The sequence below is a fragment of the Cebidichthys violaceus genome, unplaced genomic scaffold (assembly GCF_023349555.1).
Source record: "Cebidichthys violaceus isolate CVI_PGR_0920_01 unplaced genomic scaffold, fCebVio1.0.p SCAF_3, whole genome shotgun sequence".
NCBI classification, from domain to species: Eukaryota; Metazoa; Chordata; class Actinopteri; order Perciformes; family Stichaeidae; genus Cebidichthys; species Cebidichthys violaceus.
Window position 1 is genome coordinate 12,499,133 of NW_027176483.1, and position 20,424 is coordinate 12,519,556.

Sequence of the window (20,424 nt, forward strand, 5' to 3'; positions counted from 1 at the left end):
AAATTAAAGAGTGTGGCTGGAGTTAACTTTTTTTCTTCTCTTTTTGTTAACATCATAATGATCTGTCAACTTTATAATAAACAATCTCTTAACAATTGAAAAGCTTTAACACCTCCTTTTCTCTTTCTTTCCCTCTTACATCCCACTCCATCTCTTTTTCTTGTTTAGTGAGAGAAGTGAGTTGTAGCTTGTCCTGCCAGGATTTTAAATCTGGGCTGGAATGGTGTCAGGGCTAGTCTCATGCACATATGAAAGTGCTCATTGGATATCCTGGAACGATATTTGTTTTTAATAATGTTCATAGTGGAAAAAGCTGCCTCGGTCGAAAGATTTGTGTTTGGTCTCATAGTGGCGTTTCACATTGGCGCTTAATGGCCATGGTCTCTGAACATATGAGACAGAGTGGTTTTGTAGCACCAGCAGGAAGAATGAACAAATACAAGTCCGTCCATTCTTTATTAAAAGCTCGGTTTTTGAGGTCCACTTTTCGCTTTTTAGAGCACGCCATGTTAACTTGCTTCTCCGACTTACTTCTCCCACTGCTCTCTCTCACTGTTCTCCGTCTCTCTCACTGTTCTCCGTCTCTCTCACTGCTCTCCGTCTCTCCGTCTCTCTCACTGTTCTCCGTCTCTCTCACTGTTCTCCGTCTCTCTCACTGTTCTCCGTCTCTCTCACTGCTCTCCGTCTCTCTCACTGCTCTCCGTCTCTCCGTCTCTCTCACTGTTCTCCGTCTCTCTCACTGTTCTCCGTCTCTCTCACTGCTCTCCGTCTCTCTCACTGCTCTCCGTCTCTCCGTCTCTCTCACTGTTCTCCGTCTCTCTCACTGTTCTCCGTCTCTCTCACTGCTCTCCGTCTCTCCGTCTCTCTCACTGTTCTCCGTCTCTCTCACTGTTCTCCGTCTCTCTCACTGTTCTCCGTCTCTCTCACTGCTCTCCGTCTCTCTCACTGTTCTCCGCCTCTCTCAATGGTGTCCGTCTCACGCCTGTCTGCGTAATTTCATTCGACTCACGATGCATTTTGGAATAAACATTCGATTGGCTGAGTAGCGTCACGTGAGATTAAATTAATGCATGCAATTGGTCAGTGTGTTTTCTGAACTGCTGAATGAGTCCTGTAAAGGCCAAAAAAGATGCGCAGGTTAAAACATTAGCGCCTGCCAAAATGTATGATTCTCAATTATATGTCCGGGTCCGGATAGGACAGCGCCTGGGTCCGGATCTGGACCGCGGTCCGCCAATTACCGACCCCTGGTATATAACATGTATACATGCATTATATTTGCTCTGGATAAATGCATTTTTTTCAACGCTATATGCTACTTGTCTGAGCCCTCGAGCCCCCGAATTCGGGGGCGTCGTCAAGAACAGGTTTTAAACAATTTCAAAACTAATGTCTACTGAAGTGTATAATGACAATTTACTTTGTAAAATGTCTTTCATTTCACTATTTCCAGAATACATTTTCCTGTACAGGAAATAAAGATAAGATCTTAACATGTCTTATCCTCCATCTCACCAAGTCTTTTTGTCTACCAACTGATCAGCAACATGAAACAGACTTGGGTAAAAAAGGAATTGAAGTCATCATGCATATTTAACAGGGACATGATAACAATGTCTCAAATGCAAAAGCATTGAGACATCAAGACAAGCACTGCCATTTTGTAGACAGCCATTTAAAGAGTTTAACAACAATTATATGTTTATTTTTCATAATCAGACATCTTTAAACACCTCTCTGCGCCATTTCCCAAAGCAGGTGGGGAGATTCAGGCAAAATTTAGATACCACCAGGATATTTTGCTCAAAGCTGTATTGTTTAAATCGTATTTTTTATTTCGGCTTTAGTCTCGGGTGTTGGAAAAATATTATCAGAACAGCTTGTATAATAATTTTAACACAGATAAACACATTTTTATTTTATTAAAAATTCTTTGACTTTTTTTACTGTGAACTTTTTACACAAAATAGGGCATCCTTTGAGACCCCTTTAGTCTCTCAGTTTCCGAATAGACGCTAGAAACAAATCAAGTCCACTTTTTGAGCAGAACTACATTTCTTCACTTACTCTCCTCTTCACTTTACCTTACTGTCCTTTTAATAAAATATTTTAAAGAGGTATAAAAGCTGGTGTTTTACATGTGGCAGAGCCATATTCAGTCGACCAACCAGCACTGTGTCTAAAACATGAATGAGCTGCATGTGAGTCATCCAGCTGCTGATCAGCACTGTCTCCCACCTGTCTGCCCTCCGTGTGCACTCGTTTTCTCCTTAAGAAAGCCTTATAGATACAATATTAATTAGACTGTGATTATGATTATGATTATCATTATGTGATTATCATAACAAATATGTTTCCCTCTATTTTACTTTATCATTTTATTTTTTAGAAAAGCTCCCGCTTTCATGTAAATTGTTTGTGTATTAAAAATATTCAGGAGATTTAATGAATATCCAAACACGCATGCATTTCTGTGAGAGCATACCTTTGCCACATTTCACTAAAAAGGCAACACAGCATAGAGTACAATGCACTGGTGCAAGCATCTAATTACAACACCAAATATGAACAAAATCCTTCTTTAGAGACACGTACCATGAACCGTGGTCAGCCCAGCTCTCTGAATGGATAGACTGAGAACTCAGAGGTCTGCCCAGAGTTAATGAACAGAAGAACCAAACCTGTCCATGTGTACTGTCTACTGTGGGAATGCAGGATCTGGAGGGAGACACACAAAAGTGAGAATTAGTAGAGGTAATAGGATCACGGCTGTCCATCTGGCCTCATCCCAACACACGCCACAGGCTATAAATAACACCTCAATAGCTAATACTGTTGATTTACTAATTCCGTCCCTACTCAGAGAAAATGTTGTGTACTCATGCAACCGAAGGAAAACAAATGGATATGGCTTGTTTTAAGTGACAGTTGGAACCTATTTAATTGAATGATTTATGCAAAAAAGCAACAACAACTATATATTCTTTTGGTGTATTGTATCTTTTTCTTTCTCATAAATAAATGTATGTTTACTATTTGAAATTGCCATGTGCTTCATCAAAACAGTAACTCACTGTTTTCTATCTTGCTAATCTAAAAAACAATGACCAATGAGTGGACGCCTCTTTCCAAAAGAAAGCTTGATCAACAAAAGAGGTTAACGGCTTAGGAGAAGGAAGCTGAAATAGGAACTGACTGAAGGGACCTCAAACAGAGAAGTAAAGTGAATATCTGTGCTAAACATGAAACATACTCAATGATAAGCAAGAACTGAACAAAGACAAAATTATGACTTATTAGTTTTAACTGTTGTATGGGTAAAAACTAACACGCTGTGGGTCCAACATTAGAACTGCAAACAAAACAAAGTATATGACAACTGAGCCATCTGCGTCACAGCTGAGCAAACTCCATTTGCTGATAAAGCCTGTGAGATGATGTCGAAAGCCCTAGAAAAAAAAGGTAGTACGTGGAGCATATATATGTGGACTTTATTTACCTGACATTGTCATTCAAATTCTTCACATTGTAATTTTGCTATTGTTGTTATTGTAGTATAGTATGTTTATTTGACATCTGTCCGTCCTAGGGTTTCTACCTTTTTTTCTGCAAAAGGATTACTTGTAATGTTTCTCCTTCTAAGGGTCTAAGGATAGACTGTGTTGTATGTTGTATGCAGATCCTTTAAGACAACTGTTTGATTTGTTATTTTGGGCTATATTAAAAACTGACTTGACCTTTAGTAAACATAAAGTATTTTGTTACTTTGTTACCAAAATCAATCAAAGGGCTGTCACACACAGCATGCCAACAAGACAATACACAAAAAGGTATCTACTTAGTGGTAGAGGGTTCATTCCAGTTGCAATTGCAAGGAACATGAGAAATTCCCATCATGACAATATCAAGTATCTTCTGGTGAGCAGAAGCGGTATTTTCTAGTGATGTTATGTGCTGAGGCTTCAGAGAGTGTGTCGAGTAATCCAGAACGTTTTCTGTGAAGCACGTTTTGAGGCTTGTATCAAAACACGTTGAGACATTTTTGTTCCTGAATAAAGAGGAATAAAGTCTCCCCTCTACATCGTTTTCCTATTACACAAGCACATTCACTAACTTCTGACCCGTTAAAAACCACTGCCATTTTCCAGTAAAGAAATATTGCCCCTCCTGCCATTATTATATCATGATCAAATGATTTACCAAAGGACTGATTTACACACATTAGCTGCATTACTCACTAGACAATGAACCTACTGGTGCAAAAATAGGTAGCATCACAGATCACATGGTTGAGATCATCTGTAATATCTGCCTGTGTGATACTCTTTGGCCAACAGGTGGTTTTGTGTGCACATGAAGCCTCGAGAAATTAACCCTTTTGAGAGCCAATTTGCTGGAAAGCTTCAAAGCTTCATGAAGCTTCATCTTGCCATTACTAGTATTTTCTGTACAAATCAGTACGTATTCTGAGACATGCTCAAGTTCATGACATCTATTATTGAAAGTGTTCATACGAATGAAAAAAAAACAACCTCAAATGTCAAAACGCACTCCTTTTATCAGCCTCATGCTTGCCTCGCCTCCCTGTCATCTCCAATGCCGCACACAGATACACACTGATCTAACCACAGACGCACAGTGACCTGATTCAAATCAAATTAATGCTTAAGCAAGTGACAGTCAGTGATGCTTTAGGTCCATCACCTGTTTGAGGTCTATGATAGAGACAAGACAGGATGAGAGGAAGAGACACAATGAGACAGGGAGCGAGTACTGCTGTGAGAGGCAGTTGATCTGCAATGCTGCCAGAGTCTTTGGTGTCTGTATGTCAAACGCCAGTGCACTCCATAGGAATACGATAACGAGGGCTGTGCACAGAGGGAATGCAAAATGAGATATCAAACACAGAGGAAAGCTCAGACAACACAAAGCACGGCACTGGGCCATTTAATAAGACATAGATGGGAAGACTGCCTGCTCACATTGTATTCTAATACTTTTACTAATCTGGGTTGTGACAACACAGAAGCTGGCACAGGACATAACAGCTGAATACTATGCCATATATCTGACATCAGAGTATTTTCTGTAATAGTCCTATGATGACGTGTTCTTTGCTGAAGTGTGTTTGGCATTCAGTGGCGCTGTCTCAAGATCCCATTACAACTTTCTAAACCTGGGATTAAAGATACACTCCCTGATTTTGTTGTAGTGATTGATAGTTTCATCACATTTCCTTCCAGAACACATTTTATCCCTTGGAACTTATCAGTGAACTACATCAAATGTATTAATATTCATTATAATAATATTTGGGGGCATAGTATTGTGTGGAAGGCTTTAACAGACCATAATATTTTGAACAATTGTGTGTCTTCAACGACAACAATTTTAGCAAAGGTCCTTCCTGCCTCTAAGCACAAAGCAAGGTCAAAAAAGACAAAAGGTTTGACCTGCGCAGAGCTCTGACTTCGAGGCTGAACACCGGGGATGATTATTTTAAATAACAGCTCCAGGTGCCAGGATTTATTTCACCTCAGTGGCTGCTCTCACTGATGCTCATGTGACTAATAGGAGTAAATTTCTGCTGCCAGATTCAAAATCTTGCAGAAAAGCTACACAGTAGAGTGGATGCTGCTTTAAAAGTTTGAATTGTATTGCAATTGAATTTGCTTGCAAATGCCTCAGTTATATGATGTAAAAGCATGCCTATTTTAGCCTATGTTCCCGTCAGGGTATAAACATTTTAGTCCTAAATCAAGAATGTAGCAGCATGGGTTGACAAATAATAAAGTTAAGAAATGTATCTCTGCATTCACTATTGCCTTAGCATTCTATTTCTCTGTGGTTGAAGGTAGATTGCTCTTAGAGACTGATCTTCACCTTAAAAAGTAAAATAACTGTCTATATACAGCACACCCAAATGCTCAACTCATTTATCTCCTCCTCTTTCAACATTCTGTCAAATGAAATAAACTAACTTAGAAAAACACAAATGTACAAGCCCCTTAAGAATATTACAGGATGCATTGTACTGTATCCAGTTGAGTGCCAGGGTGAAAAAGGAAAAGAGTCAAAGTGTTTACAGCATTAGTGAAAAAAGACAGAAATGGGTTGACAATTCGTCAAGTCCTACTTTCAAGCACCGTCAACCTGTCTTTATGAGAAATTAGCTATGACACTTCTTAAATTGCATATCATGGGCTACTGTGTATGAATGTAAGTTTGTGTGTGTGAATGTAAAAGTGTGCATGTGAGAATATGTGTGTGTGTGTGTGTGTGTGTGTGTGTGTTTGTGTATGTGTGTGTGTGTGTGTGTGTGTGTGTGTGTGTGTGTGTGTGTGTGTGTGTTTAAACTATGCATGCTGTATGTCTGAGAGCAACAAACTAAAGCAAACACATGCTGGGTCAGAGGATGTATTTTTGCATTTTAATTTGATACCAACGTCAGAAAGTCCCAGGTGTCACCTGTGTATAGTTTTGTGTTATGTCCTTTTAAAAGACATTAAACAAACAAGGACGAGGACGCTCTGCAGGTGATAACAGCAACTATCTATTATGTTCACATGCTTTCAGTGTCGGGAGTCATATGACAAAAAAACTAACTAAAACCTTTCATCTGAAATGTTTTAATCATCTAAATTAGCCAGGAATTACATCCAACCTGAAATTCCAAATGTGGCAATTATTTTACATTATCAAGTTCTGCATCATCAAAGTCCTCCTATTATGAACTAATACAATGAACTTGCAAGCAGTGAGAAGTATTTATAAATATCTTCAACAGCACCAACACAAAACAATGCATCCTGGCCTACACACCCAGAAGGAAAACGATGCCATATCCTTGCTTCCTGCCTACCAAAGCAGAACAATGAGCACGACTGACCTTAATCAAGAGATGTGGACGGAGGGTTATTTGAGGGTCACGTAGGATGGGCTTCATTTTGCTTTTAAATTATAATTCTCCGTGGGTCTGAAGTCTGCCTGTAATGAGGCTGGCTGTGAGATAATATGTCATTTAAACACTATAATGACAAGACATGTCCACTCAAATGGCTCATAGCTATTAAAATGATTGAAATGCACTCATATATTAGCGTATCATGCCTTTAGTGCTCAGTTGATCTCTGGCTCTAAAAGGCAGCGGAGGGGAGAGGCTGCTAACCAGTGTGTTGGTACATGTGGACAGATGGCTGTGTGGCCCCACTGTTGGCCTTGGCAGCAGAACCTCAACAACAGATCTGGGATGTGGCAAACTGGTCCTTTGCTGGCTGCTAAGACACACGGGACCACGAACACAAACACAGATACAAACCTTCCTCTGTGCCGTCTTGGCAGGAGCCACCCTCTGGGCAATCCCTCAGTCCAACTCCACCCCACCCCTCCGCTCCCTTTTCTCTCCTCTCCTTGGTCCTTTCCCTGCCTCCATCTCTCAAGACCTCTGTTGGACTGTTGCCCAGCAAGCAGTGGAAAAGCCCTTTTACAGCATTAGTAAAAGACAGAAAAGTAGTGGAAGCAGTATGAGGAAAATGTTAGGTGGCTGCATTGAAAAAATAAGAGAGATGATGATATGAATAAAATGCTGAAATGCTGTATGTTTTAATGGAGGGGCTCTCTGTTTTCTTATCATTTTGATTATAGAGCAGGCCGTTACCTTTTGTACACTGTCAAATGAAAATGGACATGTCATTAAGACCGGGGTACTCCAGCTGATATGTACAGTTATGGCAGATTTACATCAGAATTATTGAGGATTATACTCTCTCCTCGAGTTGTTTTGTGAATGGTCTCTAGATGTAAATGAAGTGGGATCATTGTTATTAATCTGTGAGCACATGCGTACTGAGAAGGATGTGGCTAGTGATGAGTGTCTATACTACGGATATTGATCAGATGTTGCCAGGCTCAATAGAAACAAGCGTATGCATGTTAACAAGCCATTGATCAGAGTAAAAAGGGAAGCACACTATCACATGACATCCTCTCTCTGTGCAGTTTATATTCCATACACAGCCACTGAAGAGACAAACAGAGAGAAAGAAATAATGAATAGAGAAAAAGACAGAGAGCGTAAACAGAGACCAGCATGCAGATGAGCAAAAGAAGGGTTGAGAGAGAAAGATAGATGACTTGCATCTGGCAGCGGGATATTGATTAATTGTTTGTGAAGAAGGAGAAAATTGAACAGATAATGGAAAGGAAACACAGGGATAAAAAGACACAATAATGAGATAAAATGATCGCCAGGCCGATAGGGCTCTGGATGTGTGTGGATATGTGGTTGTGGATGTTAATAAAAGGTTGATAAATAAATAAAGTGAGTTGTATTAAATGTGAGAAAGTAACAGAAGGCTTGAGGAACGAGTGTGAGAGAATGAGAGAATGAACAGAAGAGGAAGGGAGAGTTTTGGGAGGGAAGCATAACGAACCAAATCACAGAGTTCATCTCCTGGCTTTGAACCAATCCTAATGTCTTTCTCTGTTAATCCATCATCAACTGTTCCCACATCCCCGCTGCCAGGCTGGACTGTGCAAACGGGTGAATAAACAACCTGATAAATGAAGGTCAGGACTAGACAAAGTGCCCACTCTCAAAACTGTTGCTGTGGGGCCACAGGGGCCAGGTAAACCATTTACTGACCTGGGGTGTATGTCAATGTTTAAACAGCCACATTTTCTTTCATCTGTGGTGTCCGTTTAGTTCATATCCATATGTCAGCTGGTTGAATTCACAAATGTAAAAGAGATTCTATTGTGTGTCCTATTGTCTCAGATGCAGTGCAGTGTCTATGATAGCCAGTTTTGATGAGTGTGAACAGCTGGTGTTTTTTATAAATTGGACTCTACTTTGTTTGTGTGTGTGTGTGTGTGTGTGTGTGTGTGTGTGTGTGTGTGTGTGTGTGTGTGTGTGTGTGTGTGTGTGCGTGTGTGTGTGTGTGCGTGCGTGCGTGTGTGTGCACACGCGCGTCGTGCAGAAAGATAGATAGCCTGCGCTGCTGTGCGGCTCAGTGTTCAGCCATGCTGAACACAGAAACAGTAATCAAACAGAAAGACAAAAACAAGCCACCATGACTACAACCTGAAACACCTGCTATCACACATTTAACTGGGCTGCAGTCTCTAGCCCACCATCAAGGATTTGCTTTGCAAATAGCTGGAGCAACCTGGGAATATGGTGAGCCATTAGTGAAGGACACCCATTTAAGGGGTTGTGGGTTTAGCAAATACCACAGAGCTAACCGGCATGAAGGGACTTTTAACAATTCTCAGCTGTATAACAGATAAGATAGACAGATAATATTAAGTGTGGTCTGCTTTAGATAATTACAAATCCACAAAAGTAGTTTTTTGTATTATAAATGTCTAGTCAGATCACTTTCACTTACTTGGAATGGAATCAAAGGATTGTTCAAAGGTGTGTCGCTTTGTGAAGAAAAGTAATTTTGCCTCAGTGAAGTCAATTACATTTAATGTCACTTTGTTTAAAACAAATTGCAACTATGAGAAAAGTTGATGGACCATAAAGTTACATTTTAAATTTACATCAGCTTAAATCTCAAGTGGTAAATCTTTTTTGTTCCTCCAGATGAACAGCCCAGATATTCTTTATACATGCACATAAGAAGCAAATCATTGGTTAAAAGGGCAAAATGGAAATGAAGAGAGATCTCCCCAAGCACAAACCCCTCTGAGTTCCACACCTGAGTTGAATTTGGATTTGGATTAGGGCTGATTGAGATAATTATGCATTAGGTTATGAGTTCAACTCTTTTTGAAGGTGCTTACAGCTCTTGAATGGAGCATTTACTTCAACAGTGTTCACTGTTGCACAACAATCCCACCACCACTGGAAGAGCTCCACTGAACTAGCTCTGACACGGCTGTCACCAGAGTCAATACACAACGCATGCTAACACATTCTCAACAACACATTCAAATTCACTTACATATGCACACATACAGACATGGACACTCTCTCTCCCTCTCTCTCCACAGTACTAATTGCTGATTAGCCTTATCAGCATCATCAAACTTGAACGCATCACTATGGGGTAGATTGCACAGACAACCATACCCATGATGATGATAATGGAAACGGAGAGTACTCATCATCAGCCATGAAAGCGACTCTGATTACAGTCAATATTAGTCACGATGACTCGGCCTGATTAATAATTTAAATAATCAAGTTGATAGTTTTAACTGGGTGGAGCGTAATGCTTATTAAATATATTTTCTTTGGCTGAAAAGAAGAGTTAACTAAATTATGATTAAATAATGTTGATTGTCAATTTTAGATTCCAATAGTTTTTCAGGCAACAATACAAATTACACATATGTATTTCAGTTTTAATTCTTGAATTTGAGTGTAAAATGTTAGTGTGTGTTAGTGTGTTTTGTTCCTCCACTGACAGATCGTTAAACTAGCAGAGCCAAATGAGGTGCTTCCTCATTAGCCTCATTAAGCTGAACCCTTGTTTTGTTAATTGAAATAAAAACAAACACTTGCTCATGAAAGAGAAAATGCCAATTATCAGCTGACACCTCCCCCTGTTTTCTTTGTCCTGCTGTGTGTGTGTGTGTGTGTGTGTGTGTGTGTGTGTGTGTGTGTGTGTGTGTGTGTGTTTTGTGAATCAGAGCCAACAAATGGATGATTCAATGAATTGTTGATTAGTTACAGTTTCCTTCCTTGCACCTTGCAGCTATTTCCTCAAAACATCAGCAAATAATTAAAGTGTCCCTGGCATTTTTGGGAAATATTTATTACTTAAAAGTATTTTAAATAATAAATATTGTTTGGTATTTTCCCTCTACTGGACAGTTGACAGCAGTGACTAAACCAATACTTGGCTGGATGAGACTGGATGAGAGGTTTTGTAAATACAGCACTGTGATATTTGTTACAGGTCAGTGTATGAAAGGAGTTTTTTGTTGATTTACTCACATGGGAAAATCTCACTCTACTGAATGTAAGCAAGAGAAGCATGCCTGCTGGTAACCATGGTGACCCCAAAGCATTTCTCAGAGCGACACAGAAGAAAGCTTTTGTCAGACAATTTCATGTACTCTCTCTCTCTCTCTCTCTCTCTCTCTCTCTCTCTCTCTCTCTCTCTCTCTCTCTCTCTCTCTCTCTCTCTCTCTCTCTCTCTCACACACACACACACACACACACACACACACACACACACACACACAGGCACAATAGATACCATACAACTATCAGCAGCACATGAAATCGATTGTCGTAGTGATCGCCTTTTGAAACTAAGCTGATGTAATAAACAAGCTCTCAACACTTATAGTTGCCTTCAACTGCACACATTCCCATACACACACACACACACACACACCCATGTGTACGCACACGCACAAACGGGGACATGCTGAATACCCTCCCTGGGACTTAACAGCAGTGTTTGAGTTGTTGGGATGGTGACAAATGCAAAGGAAAAGAGCAGTGGAGAGAAATGAGATTTCTGTGGAAGATGTTTAATCTCTTTCACACATGGCGCCAGATGACAGTCCACAAACAGACAAACGCATTCACCCCACACATCACACACACACACACACACACACACACACACACACACACACACACACACACACACACACAGTGGCAATCTCTCCAAATAGGACAAAACATGCAGTGATTTGCACGTCTTTCCAATTGAACATGGAATGATTTACTACCCATCCACCCCTGCTTGGGTAAAAAGGTGACTTCATGTACACAGGTAGACAAAATGTGACGGTAGCGAGTCACGTTGTACTATCTCAAGTTTGAGTGGCATTTTCTAAGCATCTCGGGAACATACAAACAAAGCAACCCTTCAGCAATGTCGACCAAGACATACACAGACAAGTACACATATGCAAACACAAAGACACACACAAACACAATGACACACACAAAAATCTTGGGTGATAAGGTGTGAGGAACTGGCCAAGGAACGTCTTTGTTTGACATTTGTAGAGGAGAGAGAGAGAGAGAGAGAGAGAGAGAGAGAGAGAGAGAGAGAGAGAGAGAGAGCAATTAAACCAGGATGTAATAGAGGGGATCGATGAGTCCCATTTGTCCATCAATGCCTCTTGAACACGCTGTCGACAAGTAGGGTTCTCAAAGGCTCATCTGCCTAAAAAATCCTGGAGGCGTTAAAGGAAGCTCGAACTGTAGGAAAATGCGTGGTGGAAGTAATTAAGTACAGTACATTTGTTTAAATACTTTAACTGCAACTCCACTCAATTAATTTGACCACTAGTTATTAGTTGTCTCTCAGATTAAAAATTGTAACCAATACATACAGTATGATTGTTTTATTCAACACAATCTAAAGATTAAACTAACCAACAGGATGAAAAATAGCTCCACCTTGATCAACTGTTGTTAATGCATCATTTGTAATAATCCAATATAATATATTGATACTGGATTACGAAATCAATATTAAGGATCAATTCGACATATTGAGTACATCAGTACATTTTGCTGATACCGCTTTGATACTTTTACAGTACTTAAGAACAAAATGTAATGCACTGAGTATTTTTATATTGTGGTATTGCTACTTTGCTTAGAATAACAATTACTGGAAAATGATGGCAGCATTACTTTGAGGTATTACAGTATGGTACATGACTAATGCAGTCTGCCATCCTTATCAAATAGAGACAAAGAGGAAGTGAGACAGAGGAATAGTATGAGACAGATACAAGGATTAAGGGGTAGGTGTAGCAGCTTTAGTAATCTTGTTCTGCCAAATGTGTATCTTTTGTTGCATCTTTGGACAGATGTATATTAAGCACTGAGAAATCCCAGCAGATCCTGTTACATAGACAGATATACCTCTGACTCCTCCCCTGTGTATCTGTGTTTGTGCTGGTGGCTGACATGGCTGTAAAGTGCTATGTGCTCTTATAGCTGTCATGTATTTGAATTGCCATGAGCATTCATGCATGGGTGCTGTTTAAAAAAAGTGTGCGTCTATGGTATAACCCATATCTGAATCTTCATCCTAGTGAATAATCTTACTAAAGTCAGCAGTCCAGCGCATCAAAGACTACCAGTTACCATCCACATTACAAAGACTGTTCTGATGTAAATGGATGTGTAGTTCTGCTTCATACCCTTTTAACCAGGGCTTTGATTAACCTGACTGTGCTTCAATATTAAAAGAGACAAAGTAGTCTCAAAAACATGTGTTCCCCTGATCATCAAGTTAAATAATGGATTATATCAATAATAAGTATTCAGTATTGATAGAGTCGGCTGTGTACTTCTGCCAAAGCTATGTATTTATACACAGTCATTAAGTAAACATTCATGTCAAAAATATTGCTATGAAAGACTAAGACAGTGAGAGACACAATACCTCAAGGTCTTCTCTCTCTCTCTCTCTCTCTCTTTCTCTCTCTCCTCTTACTTGCTGCAGAGCTTTCACCAGGTCGCTATGGTAACTTAGGTTTCCTGCCAAAATCACTTCCAATGCACCAGATTTGACATTCCGCCTTTCTCCATTTTCTCCTTTCCCTCTCCTGTCCATCAGTCTGTCTTCCCATCCTGTTCTCACCTCTCTGTGACTCGCCTGGTTGCCAAGAAGCGTATTAGCAATCCACCTTAAACTCCAGCTGACATCAGTTGAGCTCAGATAGCCCTCAGTGCTCATCTTCCTCAACCCTCAACCTACAGTATCTCACAAAGTGAATAGGCTGTTTGTTTGCTTGTTGACTCTTTGTTGTGAGACAGAGATTTTCTACCATTAGTATATGGTTTCCAAGCAAAATACGGATTAAAAAACAGCATTTGCACATTATAAAATACATACATTTTTAGAAAAAACATAACTTAACTAGTAATTAACTTCATCAAGTGAAAAGCGAGATCTTACATACAGAATTAAACAAACGGATACAAACATGCCTGAACATTTCTTTCCCTCATGTGCATGCATGTGTGTGTGTGTGTGTGTGTGTGTGTGTGTGTGTGTGTGTGTGTGTGTGTGTGTGTGTGTGCAGGCTTTTGGAGTGTAATTACCTGTGTTAATAGGTGTAATTGTGTCAGATGTTTGGGGATTAGAGCTTCAGTCAAAATTATTGAGGTGTTTCTCTTCACTGGTTTTTCAGGCTGAAGGATTCTTGAGGGTCTCCACTCCAACAGGGAAATCAAACTCCTGGTGCCTAGCCTCCCTTGAAACCAAGCGACCTTAATGTCACTGACAAAGTAGAATGATTTCTATTTACTCAATTCAGTTTATTGGAAATGAATAACACAATATTGGAAAACGGTCTCTTTTTGATTGTGTGTGGCTGCACAGTCATTGTGGTTCTTTTGTGTCTTTTTTAGACAAACAAATTGTTTTAGCTTTACTAGATTGAGGTAGAAAAACTAGCTGGAGCAAACACAATGCAATTGAAATTGTTCCGCTGTGTCTCTGTCTTTTCATCCCATTGTCTATCAGTTTTGTTGCTTGTACACTCTGACATTTGTACTGGGAAAACCAAGGCTCCTATCTCTGCTTTTTTGTGGAACACATTTGCAAATGACAATAACATTTACAGGGTGGAAAAGCCTTTGGAGTAAGTCAAGGCCGTACATTTTCTAACTTTCTGATTTAGCAAGGGAGAACTTGATGTTTTGTGCAGGACATGAATTAATAACCTTGCTCAAAACTACTTTGATTTCAATTTTTCTTGACTGTAGACAGAAAAAAATTGTAATCTAGAAGAAATAAAAGAAACCAAATAGAGATTAAACTATACTGACTTTCACAGACAGAGATTTGGTCATTTGTGTTGGAATTTTTATCTTAGAGATTTACATATTTCCATGGGACTAAAACCACCAACGATCTCTGCAACGCTCACATTACCAAGTATAATAAGTCCTAGTATAGGATTTGAGAATGTATTTAACAGCAGTAAGTTTTCACTGGAGGTTATGCTCTGACCTTACTGTCCAGAGCTGTCACTTAGCAACAAATGCTGTACAGGACATGCAGAGGACAGAAACAGACTGAAGGACGCACTTAATAAAAGACACAGCAAGCACTGACCTATACAAGCAGCAAAAGTTTCCCAGGAGCATCTGTTCTAAAAAGCAAACTACATACTGAGGTCAATGGGAAGACATACAGCTGATCGCACACTCTCATACATGCACAGATATGCATACGAGAGGATTCTTTTCATATTCATTCACTTTCAAAGCCCCAATCCTCACAGCAGCCATCATGATTGCATGTGTTACCTATACCCGCAGACCCTGGCCTGAATTTTGATTCGTAACCTTTACCCCATTGGAAACCATTTTGCTAATGAGGTCTGGAAAACCACCCTTTCATGCAATCACTTTTCTTGATTTTTTTATTGTAGAGGGGGCACGGTGACTCCACAAGGATGAGTCCTTTCTCTCTATTTCTCTGTCCTCCCCTCGGTCTCTCTTCTCTTTCTCACCTCCTCTTCTTTTTTCTCCCCCACACACACTCTCACACACACATACACACACATACACACACACACACACACACACACACACACACACACACACACACACACACACACACACACACACACACACACACACACACAAAGAATTCCACCAAAGTGTTGCCGAGCATTAATTACTCCTCCTATCAGCCTTCCTCATAGAGCTATTGGCTGATAGTTTGGTGGTGTTGATCCACTGAGAGTTAGGAGATGAGAAGCCAGAGATCTGCTGCCTCTAAGGGGATTGATTGGCCCTCTGCCTGGCTACGTCTGTCCAGTGGCCACTTCTGGCAAAGCAGAGACAGACAATGAGGGCACAACTTGGGCCCAGATCTGATAAAGAGAAATACATCTAAGAGATGTGACAGAGACACATTAATCAGGATGGTAGGAGTATCTAAAGCTAAGCATTTTGCATGCATGCATCAGCCTGTTGTCAGTCTCTTGATGTAAAAATGTTTGTAGAATTCAATGGGTCCAGGACCAATACAAAGGCAAAAGTCCATGTTTATATATATTTGGTGGAAAACAGACAATGACATAAAATAAGGCTCATCTATATTTGGGCAAGGCCAAAGACCCGTAACTGCGTCAGATTTATGAGATCTTATTAAAGTTCCTATGAGACAGCACTAAGCATCACTGATTCATACACACAGGTACACACTAAAACAGACACACACATGTGGTATTTATTTCTAGAATGTTTTGCAGACTTGAAAAAAAAAAAAAAAGAAAACTGGAAGGCCAGAAGAGCAGTAATGAGTTTCTCTGTTTTCTTTGTTTTTGGCCAACAGCTGAATCGTGATGAGAGTGAGTGTGCTACCAAGGCACAGAGCGGAGAGAAGGAACTGCTCCACACATGAGACACGTTTTTCTAACTGTATGCAGAGGGTAAGACTTCAAAGACAAACCTTCAGAACTCAGCTCTAACACTGTTAATTAGGTTAGGCCAATTTATAGGAAACCAAAATGCAATAGTTCATTCAGAAATTTAATGTTTCAGAAAGAGACTGCAATCATCAAATTCACATTGTTATAGTCATATTCCCCCATTTCTTCTGGCTAAGCAATGTTGATATTGCCGATAATGAAAGTGTAATAACCGTCTTGTTTTATATGCTTCCCTATGGTTCTTTGTAATTGCATTTACTCCACTCAATGTGTGTTTATGTGCACATTTGTGCATGGCTGCCGTCTGTCTGTCTGTTCTTCTGTCTGTTTCTATGGGTACCTGGCTGTATATTCTCTCCCTCCAACAGATCTGATTCTGCCCGTTTACTAATGTCTATGTTGGAGCCTAGCAGACAAACGCACTCTATCCTATTTCTGTGGGCAACATCCCCAGGAGCAGAAGCAGAGAGACCTTGTTCCACATTTCTGCAGCATGTAAATTGTAGCTCCTCAATCAATGTCCAACTGTGCATTTTTTCCACCTCCGAGCCCAACCCCATAGAGGCCAGTTCTTTTTGCATGTAAACAGCAGGTTATAGCTAGGACTGAGTCCTCCATCAGCTTCATGATAGCTCAGGCTGCCATTCCAGCTCTCACTGATTACAATGGGGCCACTTAATTGAGTTAACCACTGCTGACTGCTGGGGGCTGCTAATAAGAGCGCAATGGATTGATGAAAAAGTCTACCATCTAAAAACAAGAGTGGATAGATATTGCTGCCTTAGTTGTGTGAGCATAGGTGAAGTGCTTAGTGTAAAGCCCCATGGTAAAGCTCACTCCAATAATGCAACCCTCTGACACAAAAATCTCTGTTTCTGTAGATCACAAAGCAGTAGGTCACTAAGTCAAAACTGACACAAGAGTGGCTTCAGCAGAGTACCATCACTGTAAGATGCAATCACAAAAATCTCTCTCACTTACAGGTCTGTAAGTGATAATAATGAACTAATAAAACACAACCAGTCACAGATATTATGCTCATTCATCCAGATGGTACAACATCATGTCAAAATGAAATTATCTACTAAATTGGAGGTGCAGAGTTGAAGATGTCTTGCCACTAATCCAAGAGCCCTCTCTATTTCTGAATTGAAGAAGCCTGTCTGAGTGGATAATTTAATTTGGACTTGACAAAGCAGTCAGGGACAAACAGCCACTCCTCACCTGTCTTCTGCTATACACAAGAGGTGTAAGCAGGCAAACCACCTCACAGCATGCCATAGTTGTCTCAGTGCTAACTACGGACCTTGAGAGCATTTCAGAGACATAAAGCAAACATGTGAATAGGAGGTCAATTATGTTGCAACAACAGAAATCTGCTGCACAGACATTCCACTGAACAAACTTCTCAGGCACAGAGGTGTGTGACTTCACCCTCTTAAGCCCAAAAAGAGTAAAACATACATAACATAAAGCCAAAGTCACGTTACCTCTAGGTAGAACCCTGTTGCTTGGCTGCTGCTCACCATGGACACCAGGTTAGTGTATGGCAGCAATCTATAAAGCATGTTCCCCTCCAGAAGAGGTTGGTGGGTCTGTCTTGATTGGCTCCATCTTTGACATTACCGACATTTAGAGGGCTCCAGTGCCTGACTAAAGTCAAGTAAAGTTATTTATGTTATAGCCCAAAATCACAATATGCCTTTAGAAGTCTTAACATTTAGAACTATGTGTTTCAAGGCATAACCCTTGTTTGCTCAGGTTTTGTTAAACAGTAAGAGAGGTAACATGTTAATTTGTTTTTATATTACAACTCATGTCACTCATGCACATGTATCTGCTCCACCACACAACAACATGGTCCATGCAAGGGTGCTCTGATTGAGAACATTGCATTCAATTAGAGTTTGAGTGTTTGCCATGAAAACGGCCTTGAGTTACCCAATAACAGGCGTTCAGTGCACATTGCTTTATGATGATCTGGGTGAAATGTAATGCTAGGGTGGTTGCAATGCAATTACATTACAAAACTAATCAATGGCTTTATTAAATCTCCTGTTTCATCGATCTACATGCACAATTATTAGATGTAATCAAACTTCTACCAGCATTTGTGTGAAATATTGAATGAGTGGCTCTGCCAATTCAAAGGAAACACTACTGTTAGAACTGACATATACAGGCCCTGTCCATAGTGGCCAGAGAGAGTTGCATTACCATTAAATGTAACAACAACAAAAAAGATGGAGGCAGAGAAAGGGAAAAGACACATGAAGGAAAATAGATGTTGAATCAATCCTTGAAGATGGAGGGATAGAGGGCAGACACATAAGGTAAGAGAAAGAGACGGCGAGACGAAAAGGCGGTGAAAGTGAGACAGACAGTGAAGCCGGTGGCAAAGTCAACACTGCTATTACAGTGACGATTAGATCAGCAGGAGGGGTGAACCGGAGAGCAGAGACACTAAACACCTCAGAACTCAGCTGAAAGGCTCTGACACGACCTTCGTGAATTAACCACTAATGCTGCCGGGACTCTGCTCACATGAACCTGCAAAACTACCACATAAACCAATAATGTCATGATGAATATTTCAGGGAGAAAGAAGAGCGTAGCCATCCATGCCATTTTCTAATGATGCATTACCTATGATTGCCTATATACTGGCGATTCTGCAATATGTGATGTAATACAAGATGAACAGAGAAGATAAATGACCTCTGGTTTTACCTCAATTTATTCACTGTATTATGCATTGTTCTCATTTGGGTGAATTTTATTGACAACTGAGATTAAACTATTTGTTATTAACCATCTTAGCTAGCTTCTTGTAAGGAATGGAAGACAGCCAAGAAAACATAACACATCTCATGCAAGTACTTTTGATACTCTTAAGTATGTTTATGTTGTGTTTCTATATCTTGCACTTTTACTGAAGTAAGGAATTGAACGAAGAACTTCATACTTATTTTACAGTATTATATATTTTTGTGTTACTACTTGCTGAAGGATGAAGGATCTGAATACAACCTTCTCCGCTGATCATGATATTGGTGACACTTCAGAGATAGTGTATTGCAAGACATATTCATAAAGCCCTGCACACACTGTTTGTTTCCCGTGTGAGCAATGTACTTTTGTTGTGGTTTTGTTTTGTTTTGTTTCAATTTTGTAGTCTTTTTAAGCCAATTACTAAAATGTTACGGAAGATTTTTTGTCTTGTTTATTTGATTGACAGCATGTTTTAAATTGTTTAATACTGCCACCGTAATCCCATAGAAAATATGTTTTCCTCAAAACTTAATTGAGAGTCCAGGTTAATTATTTTAGGAACGTAATTTTGTAGCAGACATGGTTGCATGATGTGCGGCTGTTTCAATAATCCCCAGCAACCTTTAATCTCCATGATAAATTATTTAAATGACTAAATCAAAGCCTTGAACTCTAAACCCTGTGAGCTTCTGTGTGGTGTCACATTCAAGACAAGATCTTATCACGCCTGTTGAGAGGAAAATTAACCAGATACTATCTGTTGAAAGAAGAGATGAAATGTCAACTAAGTCTTTACAAATACATCACATGAAAATGTTTTGAGGTCTTCCGGGTCACCTATATGCTGACCCATTTGTTATGAAAAAAAATAATTCCACTCCATCACAGCTCTGTCCAACAAAAAATATATACTTCAATCAAAGTGCACTTACAGTTTGCTTCCAGATGTTTCAACAGAGGCAGCCGAGCTGTACAACTCAGGACGCTCTTTTTCCAACAATACCTCAGCTGAATGTTAATTTCTACAGCTACAGTATCCAGCTGGACAGAATTTCAGTGTCAGTGTCTAATTTCTTCTCAAAACAATGTTAAACAAAAAATAGGCTTGTGTTAGCACACACCCCCCCGCCCACACACACACACACAGTGTTTATCCAGTGACTGCCCATAAGTTCATTGACTTCAGTGTTGATGATTTTGCAGTTCCCCATCGCATGTTTGTTAAACCGTAACAGCAGGGAAGGGATTGATGCGTATGAGAGGGTGAGA

At 40.0% G+C, this 20,424-nt stretch overlaps 1 protein-coding gene across 10 annotated transcripts in view; it reads right to left on the reverse strand.

Moving 5' to 3' along the window:
* Positions 1-20,218, reverse strand: part of shank3a (SH3 and multiple ankyrin repeat domains 3a) — a 188,023-nt gene extending 167,805 nt beyond the window's left edge. For all 10 annotated transcript variants that reach the window (XR_011103878.1, XR_011103881.1, XR_011103879.1 and 7 more), the window contains exons 1-2: positions 20,088-20,218; positions 2,596-2,718 (exon numbers count right to left, since the gene is read on the reverse strand). The gene's annotated coding sequence lies outside the window, so the exon portion shown is untranslated. The remainder of the gene's footprint in view (positions 1-2,595; positions 2,719-20,087) is intronic.
* Positions 20,219-20,424: the final 206 nt, after the last annotated feature.